At 37.6% G+C, this 12,786-nt stretch overlaps 1 protein-coding gene and 1 long non-coding RNA gene across 2 annotated transcripts in view; one reads left to right on the forward strand and one right to left on the reverse strand.

Moving 5' to 3' along the window:
* Positions 1-12,786, forward strand: part of SH3RF1 (SH3 domain containing ring finger 1) — a 187,610-nt gene that overhangs the window by 119,525 nt on the left and 55,299 nt on the right. The window lies entirely within an intron of this gene.
* Positions 2-12,786, reverse strand: part of LOC121497047 — a 39,984-nt gene continuing 27,199 nt past the window's right edge. Inside the window, exon 3 of the long non-coding RNA XR_005989390.1 lies at positions 2-1,245. This is a non-coding gene — a long non-coding RNA (uncharacterized LOC121497047). The remainder of the gene's footprint in view (positions 1,246-12,786) is intronic.

A 12,786-nucleotide genomic window follows, 5' to 3' on the forward strand; every position in this document is an offset into this window, starting at 1 on the left:
GAAAATCCAATCATGTTAGTACTCAGCTTAGTAGACAAATCTTATTTATGCATTTTGGGCATTAAGAAGTTCTCCCAGGAGTCCCTGGCTGGCTCAGTCAGTAGAGCACACAACTCTTAATCTCAGAGTTGTTGGGCATAAGCCTACTTAAAATAAATTTTTTTTTAATTAAAAAAAAATTAAGAAAAAAGAAGTCCTCACAATCATTTTGCAGTGTATACACACAGCAAATCATTAGGTTGTACACCTTAAATGAATACAATGTTTTATGTCAATTATATCACAATAAATCTGGGGTTAAAAAAAAGAAGAAGAAAGACAAAAATCTAGCCTGCAGAAGACAGGAGGAGGAGAAGGAGGAGAAACTAGAGAAGAACACATAACACAAAGAACCAGGAATGCCCTGTCCCAGATCACTGGGTGGATTAGGAAGAGTTCTTCCATCGTGCCTACAATTACTGAAAACTCTGAGATGTTTGAAGCTCCACTTTGTCCCTCTGCTAAAGCATTCTTGTGTCTTGTTAAATGGTACTTAATGCTTCCTATCAGTACCTATACTGTTTCCAGGTGTTCTATTTCATTTGCCAGCTTTCGCATCAGAAGGTTGATGAAGTTCTGAATAAGGTGGGAGGTGAGTGTGTATTTGTTTGCTTATTTTTTTTCATTATCTGCCAGGTGATCAGAACTATAACTGATTTGCAAAGTAGGCCTCTAACAAACATAAAGTAAATGAATAAAAATTCCCCCATGTCATTCTCTGCAACACCTCCCACCTCTTTCCCCCTTTTTAATCAGCTTTACTTGGAAAGGTTATGGCCAACCTGACTCACTGAAGTCTTTATAGAGAGTATGTATAACATGATTGTATTATTTTAAAGAATAACATAAATTAAAAATGAAATAAGATGTTACAATTATAATAGGCTGCATTACATCATACATCATAAACATTCATGTCCTCTAGTCATAAGAGTTTCTTGCTGAAGACAAATTAAAGGCATTTTTAAAGAATGAAACAGTGCAAACAACCATACAAAGTTAGCTGGGATCACAGAAGGATTCTGGAAGAAGTGAGTTCTTTTTTTTTTTTTTTTTTTTTTAATTTATTTATTTATTCATGAGAGACACAGGCAGAGGGAGAAGCAGGCTCCATATGGGGAGCCCGATGTGGGACTCAATTCCAGGTTTCCAGGATCACTCACTGAGCCACCCAGGTGTCCAAAGAAGTGAGTTCTTAGTACATATCTGTGTGATGGATAAATAAAGGTTAACCAAAATAAATGGAAGAAATGCATTTTTATGGCAAAAAGAAGATCCATGCAGGAAGACTGGCATGTGCAAGAGCCAAAAAGTAAGAACACAGGTTGTTTAGGGTAATTGAAAGTAGTTCTGTCATTTAAGATATCAAAGCATGTGTTTTAAGCACATAAAAAAAAAAACCACCATTACTTATTTTTCCATCTTTTTGTCTGAGGCATTTGTTTTGGCACGATTTTTATTTTTTTATTTTTTTTATTTATTTATTTTTTAAATTTTTATTTATTTATGATAGTCACACACAGAGAGAGAGAGGCAGAGACACAGGCAGAGGGAGAAGCAGGCTCCATGCACCAGGAGCCCGACGTGGGATTCGATCCCGGGTCTCCAGGATCGCGCCCTGGGCTAAAGGCAGGCGCTAAACCGCTGCGCCACCCAGGGATCCCTTGGCACGATTTTTAAAACTAAAATGACAAATTGTGTCATTGAAGTTAGCACTCAGCTTCTCCCATAGACAGTAAGATTGCCAAAATTTCCATTAAAAATCTGTTTGACTACTGTATACCCATGGAGAAATAATTCAAACCATGTATGAACCTTGAATTTTATCCATACCCTTCACATGTTCTCATTTATTGAAACATTTTTTTCTCCTTTGAAAGTAAACAACAGAAAAAAAATTCCTAACTCTCTGGCAATCCTTACTATATATTATTTATATATTCTAGCTGTGGGTCATGGAAAATTACAAGCATTTCCAAGTATCTGAATAGTTACACTGAAAAGCATGGGTAAGCACAAAATTAGTAATGAAAGCCTGTCTTTACTTGTTAGGTATTATCAATATTACATGCCAATACTTGGTTTGTGATGCATGAAAAAGGATTGCTATACTTTTGTTATTGAGCAGGTGTAAAATTGCGCAGAGAGGCATAAAAGATCCACCCCTGGCAAATCCAGAGTCATTTTGAGTCACTTGGGATTATTTATTCTAACTTAAGTTGGAAAGATAAAAGTCTGTCCAAGTGGAAGTTATTTTCATTCTCCTGCCTCCTTTCTTTCAAATGAATATTTTTCTCATTCGAACCAGAATTTTGCTAGTTGAGACGAGATAAACAAATCGGCCATCTCTAAGAAACTGTGAACATTTCTTTGATGTCAGGCCATCAGATTGAATTTTCTGGTAGGAGCAGAGCATCTGGGGATTAGTAACACCTGGTTTAGCCTGCAGGGGAATTGAGGGGAGGTGGATTTCAATAGCAACCTACCAAAATTGAACTGTTTAAAGTATAGACTGTCTTACAAGGCAGTCTTAGATGGGTTAAAGCCAACTATAAGGAGTCAAAAACTGAGCCTTTTTCCTGAAATGGTCTTTCTCTTGCTCTGTAAACCTCTTCAGGACCCAGACTATCCCCAGTATAAAAACAGTCTGTGTTATAAAAATCCATTTACAAAACATTTTCTTGAATCTTATAAATATACTTTTAGGTCTCTATGATTGTTAGGTGCTTTTGGTTTTTTCACAGTGCTTCAAAAACTGTTACCTTCCCTCCCAGATGCTCTGAGAGGATCAAAAATTTAAGATATTTTGAGGGGTCTGGCACTGCTGTGTTTTATGCATAGTGTTTGGAGCTCAGATTAAACTCTAATCCAGAATATGGCAGAGTATAGTAATGATCAAATAAGAGAATCTCACCACTACATATAATGAAAGAAATGAGTTCAGAATTGAATTCTGCGTCTCACAGTGACATCTCTGATCTCCACAGGCCTGTCAGCAGAAACTGGAACTCCCCCTCAACTCCTGCTGGTTGGCTTTGCTAATGGCAATGCTCAAGGGACTTGGTTATGGCAGACATGCTAGAATGGGCCTAGGGATAGGATCGTGGACCTAGAGTAGAATCATGGGGTCAGAGGTTCAGCTGTGGAATTAGAGGGTGGGGATAAATTGAAAGGAGCTGAACATTAGAGGTGGGTAAAGAGAATTGAGTGGGAGGATTGAGATACTGAAGAACTAGAAATGCTACTGGAATAGTTTGCCCTCCCTTCTTGTCTTCTTTCTCTCTCCCTTAGCATCTCATATCTGTGTACTACAATCTGCACCTGTGTTAGAATAAAGTAATAAAATGGTTGTGTGGTATAGCCACAAATTACCCTTATGAAAGTACAAAATTCTTCAAGATTTGAACAGAGTGGGAGCTTCTGATTGAGGAAAGCGAGTAGGACAAAGAATGGCTATATAAATGGCCTTGAATTCTTCTCTTGGAGCCTTTGTTTAAGCTCCTAAGATTGGGGTTGAGCCATAGAGGTTGTGGATTCTATTCTGCTTAGACAAGATCTGCCTAGATTTGAGCAAGCTGGAAAGTCGGAAGAGGTAGGGGACTCTTAGGGAAATCTGAGGAATTCTTGAAGACACCATGCCAGGATATGTATAAAAGGGTATATTTGTCAAGGACTGAATGTAGCTTAAAAAAGAAATCAGTAGCTTTCTTCTTTATTTGTTAAAAAATACCAGTCTTCTGCAAAATAGGATGGAAGACTTTAACAATGTCATTAATTCAGAGCTGACTCATTCAAGTTTAGCACTCATTTGAGCAAGTATGACATGATTCTTAGCAAGCAAAAAAGTTTGAATGAAGTAAATGCTAACTATGGGATTTGGGATGTTTTCAACCATTGTGCATTGTAGGTTCTGGTGAACTATAAATTTCTATTAAGTTTATCATTTTATTTTGATTCTTATTCATTTGAAATATCACTCATTTTTTAACAGCTACAAAAAAAATTATTTGGCAACCTGCTACTCTGCTATAGCTATAATATAAAGATAAGCATTTTTTATGTGCAAATGGCATGAAGTCGATATGGCCCAGTAGACAGACAACTATGTTTACTCTTTAGTTCCTGCCAATAAGAAGGGCTATATTTCTCATTTTTCAGATCTCTGATCAAATGTCACTTCTTCTGACAGACTTTTCCTCACCACTTTATCTAAAGTAGTTCCTCCTCTTCCACTTGCTTGACCTTATACACATGGTGGTTGTAGGGAGAAACTTGGACTCTAATCCCAGATGGCTGGGATTCAAGTCTTTGCTCTACCACTAAGTGTCTAAGTGACCTTGGTCCTTGTCTCTTCTTTTGTACAATAGAACTACGTAATAGGGTGAGTTAATTCCAATGATGCTTAAAAGCAGTACTGTAGCACCTAGTTGGAGCTGTTATGTGATAGCTGCATTGTTGTTCCTTTATAGCATTTTATATTCTCTGCAACTACTTGATGTGGTTACTATTTCCCTGCCCCATTAGGAAGTGAGCTCCTAAGGGTAGCACCTTGTCTTATTTCTGGTTTACCTTGGTCCCCTGAAGTCCTTGTACAGCATCTGCCTATTGGCTCTCAATAAATATTGGTTATATGAATGAATGAGCAACCTAACAACCTTTAGAGTGAAAGGTTCTAAACAAAACCATATTGATTTTCAGATGTTGCCAGCTTTTACATTTTTCAGCTAATACTCCCATCATTCACTACCTAGGCATCTAGTTCCTCACTGATTTATCTTAGTGTTATTTCAGGAATCTCCGTTTCTCAAAGCCTAGAAGATCTGTTGTATGACCTTAATAAGATCTTTTTTTTTTTCTTTTTGAATGAGGTTGGGTGAGTATTTGGTTGTGCCTACTTTAGAATTTTTCCAGACCAAATAATGATAACCATATTTTGTGGGTTAATCTTGAATCCTCTACTGATTATTTATCTCGAATACACAGATGACTCCCTAATACTTTCTGAGATGAATTTTCACCTGCTTAGGATTATTCCTTTGACTACTTTGAGCAGAGCTGCAGTGGCCTTATTGTCAAAGATCCTCAATTTTTAAAATAACATTTTTGAGTTATAAGTGTCATTACAATAACTATACATATTTAAAGTATACAGTTTGATCAGGTGCTATTTGTTGTTTTCAACTTTTAGAAGCAACTCATAGGCAAATCTTGGGAGATATTTCTGTGGCTAGGAAAGAGAATTAGTACTATCAGCCTTAACAGGGAAAAGTCATATGTGCAGGTCTCAGAGATCATAAGTGACCTTAAGGATAGGAGTGCTAGCCTTCTCCTCTATGGTCATGGAATCGGGAGATAATCATCTGTGCTCCAGAAAAGAAGAAGTAGAGGTTTAGGTACATAGTTGGAAGTTGCCAAGGTGACTGATCCTTGGAGAAGCTCAAAATAGCAGTAATTTTCTATCTTAACCTAAAGCCTTTGCTCTAGAGAATAATGAGAGCAGAAGACCAAAATAATAGTTTGTGTGGGGTTTTTTTTTTTTGTTTTTTGTTTTTTTTGTTTTTGTTTTTTGTTTTTTTTTTTAGAGAGAGAGGGAGAGTGAGAGAAAGGAGAGGGGGTGGAGCAGAGAAAGAAGGAAAGAGAATCTTAAGTAGTCTCCATGTCCAGTGCATGAGCCCAATCTGGGCTCAGTCTCACAATCCTAAAATCTTGACCTGAACCAAAATCAAGAGTCAGATGCTTAACTAAGTTACCCAGCTGCCCCCAAAATAATAGTTCTTGTTTATTAATCGTGATTTAATAATCAGAGTTGATTGAGCATTATAAAAAGATATTCTATCTGTATTTTTCAGTGTATTCTTTTCTTTTAAAATTACAAAGTAGGGACACCTGGGTGGCTTAGCAGTTAAGTGTCTGCCTTCAGCCCAGGGCGTGATCCTGGAGTCCCGGGATTGAGTCCCACATTGGGCTTCCCGCAGGGTGCTTGCTTCTCTCTCTGCCTGTGTCCCTGCCTCTCTCTGTGTCTCTCCTGAATAAATAAATAAAATCTTTAAAATAAAATAAAATTACAAAGTAAAATGTTCAATTAATTGAAATCATTTTTAATAAAAGAAATGTAGGAAAATTTGGAGAAAGTTGGAGAGAATAATTATATTGCTTAGCATCCAAATTTCCCCTTTATTCTGAAGTAAATTAATTTTTATAAAAGAAACTTAGAGAAATTGTTGGAAATTCAGAAAGGCATAATTACTATGTTGCTTACCACACTTATTCCTTCAGTTCTGAGGTAAATTAATTTTTACAAATGAAATTTAGAGATATTGTTGAGAAATCAGTAAGGGAGAATTACTCTGTTGCTTAGCATCATACTTTTGTCAGCAAGACTGAAGGGCAAACCAAAGGTTTTTATTTGAGGTGTGAGAACTGCAATTCAAGAGACGCAGATTCGAGCAGGAGTTGAAAATGTGTTCCAAAGTGTGTGGAAAAGAGGAGGGCTTTTAAACATAAGAGGGGATTTCCAGTAAAGCCACATAAATTGTCAAGAATTATGATTGGTGCTGACAGGCTGAAGCTATTCTGTACATGATTGGTTGCTAAGGGCTATCACTAAGTAAAAAGTCCATTTGTAAGTCAAAGAAAAAGTTCATTTCTCTTGAAATGGCAGAGTTGCAGCTGGTGCTCTGGGATGCTTGTGGTTTGGCAGTGACCTATACTTTAAAGTTTACCTTTTCTTTCAGGTGGGGATATGAAACAAGCCTTCCTTTCTTAATGGCCTCCTGGCTCCATTTTAAATACCTCTCCTAGCAAGACTGACTTCATTTTGATGCTTCTTTCACATTTCTCCCTTTGATTGAGATCTTTCCTTGGAAAGATTTGAGGATCGACTAGTAGGTCATCCAACATTAGTATAGGTATCCTCAGCTCTAGGAAGGCTCATTCTTATAAAGTCACATCCCACAGAGGAGGGAAAGTAGAGGTAGGATTACTGGTATATTTGAGGAGAGCTTGTGATCGTATTCGCACAACAGGGAGGTTTTTAGGAGACAAGGCTTGAGTAGTTTTTCTAATTTATACTCGAGTAGTTTTTCAAATTTATAGGTGTATCAAGAAGGTGTTGTCATCATATATGGAGGGATCTTCATCAGGGTAATCCTCATTTATATTAAGGACTCTCTTTTGTCTTCCAGATTTCTGGGAACCTTGAGTTACTAGTTTAAGAATTGTGAGTGGAGTTGTTAAATAACCCAGGAGACATTGTCCAGGGAGTCTCCAGCTATGTAAATAGTCAAATGTCTATGGTTTATTTTTATACGTACAGATATGTGTTCCTGAGGGTACATAAACTACCCTTGCCAGTGTCTGCTTACTTATAGATTCATTTACCAGTATGGAAGAGGGTATATGATCAAACCAGGAATCTGTATGTAGGTTGGTGTAACTGTTTTTTCAGGCATTGATTGGCTTGTTTGCCCAGCCTATAGATCTCATTCTAGTTGGGAGAAGGTGTTATATAGAAGGCCAGGGGAAGATATAGTAGGAAAATATTTATTTTTGAGTGAAACCATTGATAAAGGAGAGCTAATGGATATTGTAGGTACTCCTGCAGATAGGAGGAACCCTAAAGCATTGGGGGTTTGCTTTACCTGGCAGCAAAACTATTTTGACACAATAAGTGGAGCTTGAAAGGGTTATTTGATTTTTGGTGCAATTCAGAAGGGATGAAAAATTATCAACAGGTATAAAAAGGGATCAGCTGTTTTACCATAGTTGGTAAGGGGCTGATGACGACGTATCTAGCAATCAGATAAGTTTCCTGCTTTGGCGATAGCCTAGAAAAACCAAATAAGGGTACTTTTATGTTTCCATATGGGCTAAGGACAGAATAAGTAGGATTACGGGAATCATCTTGGGTATAGTAAAATCAGAACTCTTTAAACAGAGTTAAACAATTACAACCAGGAGGAATAAGAAGAAATCAAGCAGAGTGCAATTACTGCTTTAAAAAGGAGTAGGATACCCAATAATTCATGAATGTCCATTGGCTAAAGAGTTTAATATATGGACCTAGTCTAGATTCTTGGAAAACAATCTACATCAGGTGTCATTTGCCTGGTTGGGTGGTAGTCTTCAAGGTAGTCTTGGGCTCTGGAGACTTTTAATTTGAGATCCCCCAAGGCTCAAGATGACCACTCAGGACTTGATGCCCTTTAAAAATGAATCCATGAGTCAATACCCCTGAGTTTAGTAGCACAAAGATTGGTTAATAATTTGGTATGGTCTTTTCTATTGGAGCTATAAGATACCATAAGGATGATGTTTCCAATAAACAGAATCACCAAGTTGGAGGTCATGGTAACGTATATCTTTGTCTCCCTGCAGCATGCTGTGAAAAGATTGCTCTGTGAGCAGTAGGTCAATTTTGAGGGCTTTTATGAATTCTTTGCAGTAGGTTAAAAAAATCTTTTAACAAAAGTGGTTCATACATTCCATCATGTAGCCTCATAGGTCTGCCAATGATCATTTCAAAGAGTGACAATTTGCTTTTTCCTGTAGATGTGGACCTAAAGCTGAGTGATACTAAGGGTGGAATTCTGGGCCTAGGCACTTTAAAGGATTCTGTGGTTTTTGCCAATTGATTTTTGATCATCCTATTGGTACATCCCACCAGTCCTGAGGACTGGAGATGGTAAGCACAATGAAAATGGTGGACATGCCAGATTTTACAAATTGAATAACCTGACCAATGAAATGGAAACCTCTGTCACTGTGGAGCTCTAAAGGAATATCCCAAGCAAAAATACTTTTTTTCTAATAGTATTTTGCTTACTATTACTATATACTATATGCTATTATAGTATTTTGCTTACTATTACTATATATTATATACTATAATAGTATTTTGCTTACTGATGAGTCTATGGCTCTGTGTCATGGAAATGCATCTACCCAATGATAAAACATACCAGTATAATTACCAGTATACCAGTAAACATTACCAGTATAATTTTGTATCCCTAAGAAAACAGCAACTGGATGAAGTCTATTTGCCATAAACCAAAGGGACTTGAGGCTAAGGGAAAATGTCCCATAAAGGTATCAGTGGATTTCTAGGGTTATGTTTTGGACAGATTTGACATTTCTGCTACACTTGGGAAGGCTTCCAATAGTACTGTTTTCCCCTTAAGATCATTCTGTCAGTGTTCCAATCAGTTAAGTCATGGGTATATTAATTGTTAATACAGGGAGGACTGGCCATCCATTTGGTCCCACCCATAAATTCCTTTTTATTTTAAATTTGCATCCTTGTTCAACATATTTTTTTCTTATTTTGTTGGGCAGCCAAATGTGGCCCATCATATCGATAAAGGACTCAGGCAAGGTTAAGGATGTCCTGATTGTCTTAAAGGGTAAATTGAGGGCTTCTCTCTTGACAGCTCCATCAACCAAATGCTTTCTCTTACTTTCTTCTCTATTTGCCATAGAGTGTATAGGAGTTTTCATAGACTAGAGTTTTAGATAATTGAATGGATTCTAAAAGGCTTAAAACACAAGTGCTATTTTTTTTTTAATCTTTTGTCCAGAGGAGATCAGAAAACTTCTTTGTTTCCAAAGCATTGCAAAGTCATGGGTAACACTAAAGCATATTGACTGTCAGTATAAATATTGGCAATTTTTGGCTAAGACACAAGGTCAAGTTAATGCATGGGGTTCTGTTTTTTGGGTGAAAGTTGCTTAGGGCATTGTGTCAGCCTCATTTGTTCATTTAAGGAAACAATTACGTAACTGGCCTGATACTGTCTTGTTTCATCTTTTAGGTAAGGTCCATCAGCAAACCAAATTAATTCAGTGTTTTTAAGAGGGATTTCCTGTAAATCAATTCAAGGAGTCAGCAGTTGGGCTGTCAATGTTAATCATGAGGAAGTTTATTTGGAGGCAAAGGGAGAAGAGTAGCAGGGTTTAGTGTATTGTAGCAATCAATAGAAACATTAAGAAGACGCCTAATCAATAGTTAGGGTGCCCTGGGGCAAGAAGGTTGTGGAGGCTCCCTTTTTTGCTAGTTCTTGAAGAAGATAGAGACTGGTTTTGAGAGATGCCTCTCTAGAAGTTGAACATGGGAGGAGTTATGTACATATTACAGAAGGGAGAACTGGTGTGGAAACTCATTTATTGGCGATATCTGCCTTCAAGATTTGAGAAAAGTAGGTTGGACTCTTAATGTGACCTTGAGACATTACTGTCCACGTGTACTGTTGTCCTCCCAAGTGAAAATGAATAGAAACTGACTTCTAGAGTTGATAGAAATGCTGAAAAAGGCACTTCAGAAATATATAATTGTAAAGAATTTGCTTTCTGGTGGTATGGCTTAGAGCAAGGTGTGAAGATGAGGCACAATGGAGCTCTGGGGTATAACCATATTGCTTATTGGTCTCAGATCTTGGACAAAAAACTCCATCCCTTTCCATGAGGTTTTTGGAAAGGATTGGAATGTTTCAAGGACTTATGAGAACAGTGAGACCTTGCCTAATATATTACTCAATAATGAGCTTAATTCCTTGAGTAACCTCTGCATTTTATTGATGAGTATTAAGCAGGGCTTATTTTCATCAATTCATATTTTTAATGGAATATACAATGAATGTAGCCAATATCAATTGCATTGTAGACCATACTTCAGGTAGAATGGAATCTAAGAAGGGATTTGGTTCAGTTACGGTGCCTGAAAAGACTGGGATAGCCATGGACAAGTCTTCTTGAGGATTGTCAGTTGTCTCTTTTGAAAAAAAGAAATGTGAGCTTTGTATGCCTCAAAGAAGTCTTGTCGTAGGAGGTGAATAGGGGCAAAAGGAACTAAAAGGAATTGATGAGTTCCTTGAATGAGTCCATGATGAAAAGGAATAGGAAGGAATTTAGAAACAGTGGATTGTTTGAATTGGATTGACTAGAAACACCCACCATTTGTATAGTTTTGGTACTCTGAGAAAGGAAAGATGAAGCTGGTGGGGTTGAGGACTGATTATAGCCGCAGTGTCTGTTAGAGCCTTAGTTACCTCATTTCCAATGAGTAAGTCTATTTTCCCCAGGGAGTTAGTCAAAAGCATGAGGAAAATCCTCATTTGATCCTTGGAGCATCCCTACTGTTGAGAGTGTTTAGGTTGGAATCCCTGGAAGGAATTACGGTTTCAGAGTCTATTGGTCTTATAGGAGCCTCTTATGTTGTAATACAAAACTTTTCCCAGTGTTTGGGATTTTTTACAGTAGTGGAAAATCCCTTTAAGGGATGGCTTGCCTGGTAGATTTTGAAGGCAAGTTTCGTTAAGTGTTACATTTATAAGCTCATTATTTGAGTGGCTTAAATCTGGGTACTTAAAACTTGGGTGGCTTTTTTCTTATTTTTTGTTTGGATTATTTGGTTAAGTGTTCAGGCAGGTTGACTAGGTTGTGAGGATCCACAGTGCCTCAGTTAAGCTACTTAGGTTAGACAAGTGTGCTTAGTTCTTTATTGAACCAGTTCAGGAAGGTTGAGTTAAGAAGGGTGGACATTTCATAATTAATTGAATCTAGACAAGAATATTGTCTTTAGATTCTTTCAGGGAGATTAAGCATAAGCATCTTTATCAGGTTTTGAGTACATGTTGGATCTTTTTCTAGTCAGTAATTTTAGGAAAAAGTTTAGGAACCTCATTTTAAATTTCTTTTGCTAGTTTGAGAACATTTAATCAGTCAGTTGCTCTCCACTTATTGAAATTCTCAAAAAGACTTTTCTAATTTACTATATCCATTCTTTAGCTCTACCTTCACCATTGAGCATGGAAATCAGTTGGTAAAGATTGGAGTAACCTAGTTGATTAGTGTGGATCACTAGGTTAAATTCCTTTGAAAAGCTTACAGGATTATATTTAGGATCTGAGAACTCTGTAGTAATAGCTCAGAGTTCTGTTTTTGTCCAAGGAGTGGAGGTCACGGGTGGGGTGGAGGGGGGCGTAAACCACCTTCATTAGGTTTAACCTTAAAGGCAGTGGCAAAGTCTAGTAGCTCAGGATCTGAATCATTATGGAAAGAAAGTTCAGCTAGTGAAATACAGAGATCTGGTGGGCAAGCAGAAGGAGCAGAGGGAATACAAACAGACCACAGATGAGCCTTCAGAAGACTCCTCAAGTTTAGTGAGTCTCTGAGACAGCTCAGAATTAGCCTTGGTTAATTTCAAGTTAGCATTCTGCAGGAAAGCAATTTTGGAAGTACTTATGCATTTAGAGGTCTTGAAATGTCGATGAAAATAAGCTTCCCACTCAGGCTGTTTTGTCTTACAACATCTTTCAATTGGCTGCACAGATAAACCAATTTAGGCCAGTTCAGTTGTAAGTTATCCTGAGTAATCATCGGTCAGCATGACAAACATTTGTAGGACAAAGGTCCATAGTTTTTTAAGAGTTCCAGAAGGAGACTGATTAGTAGCCTTCTCTTTAGAGAATGAACTACCCATTTTAACAAAGAGTGTGTACTCTCCAGAGACAAAACAGGAAATCTTACAAAGGCTGGCAACACAGTAGACCCAAATAGAGCCTGAACCTTAATTGAGATGGGAGTTCCCCGACCAAGCGGACTACTAATGCAACCCGAAAACCTTGAGGAGATGACCGAGCATAATGGACTCTTGTAGGCACCTTACTTGAATCCACAGTGGCAGCAGAGGTGGGGAGAGGAAGGCCAGTCACTTTGAATCCCACTTCTGATAGCATGGAATGTCAAATG

The sequence above is a fragment of the Vulpes lagopus genome, chromosome 8, assembly GCF_018345385.1.
Source record: "Vulpes lagopus strain Blue_001 chromosome 8, ASM1834538v1, whole genome shotgun sequence".
Classification (NCBI taxonomy): Eukaryota; Metazoa; Chordata; class Mammalia; order Carnivora; family Canidae; genus Vulpes; species Vulpes lagopus.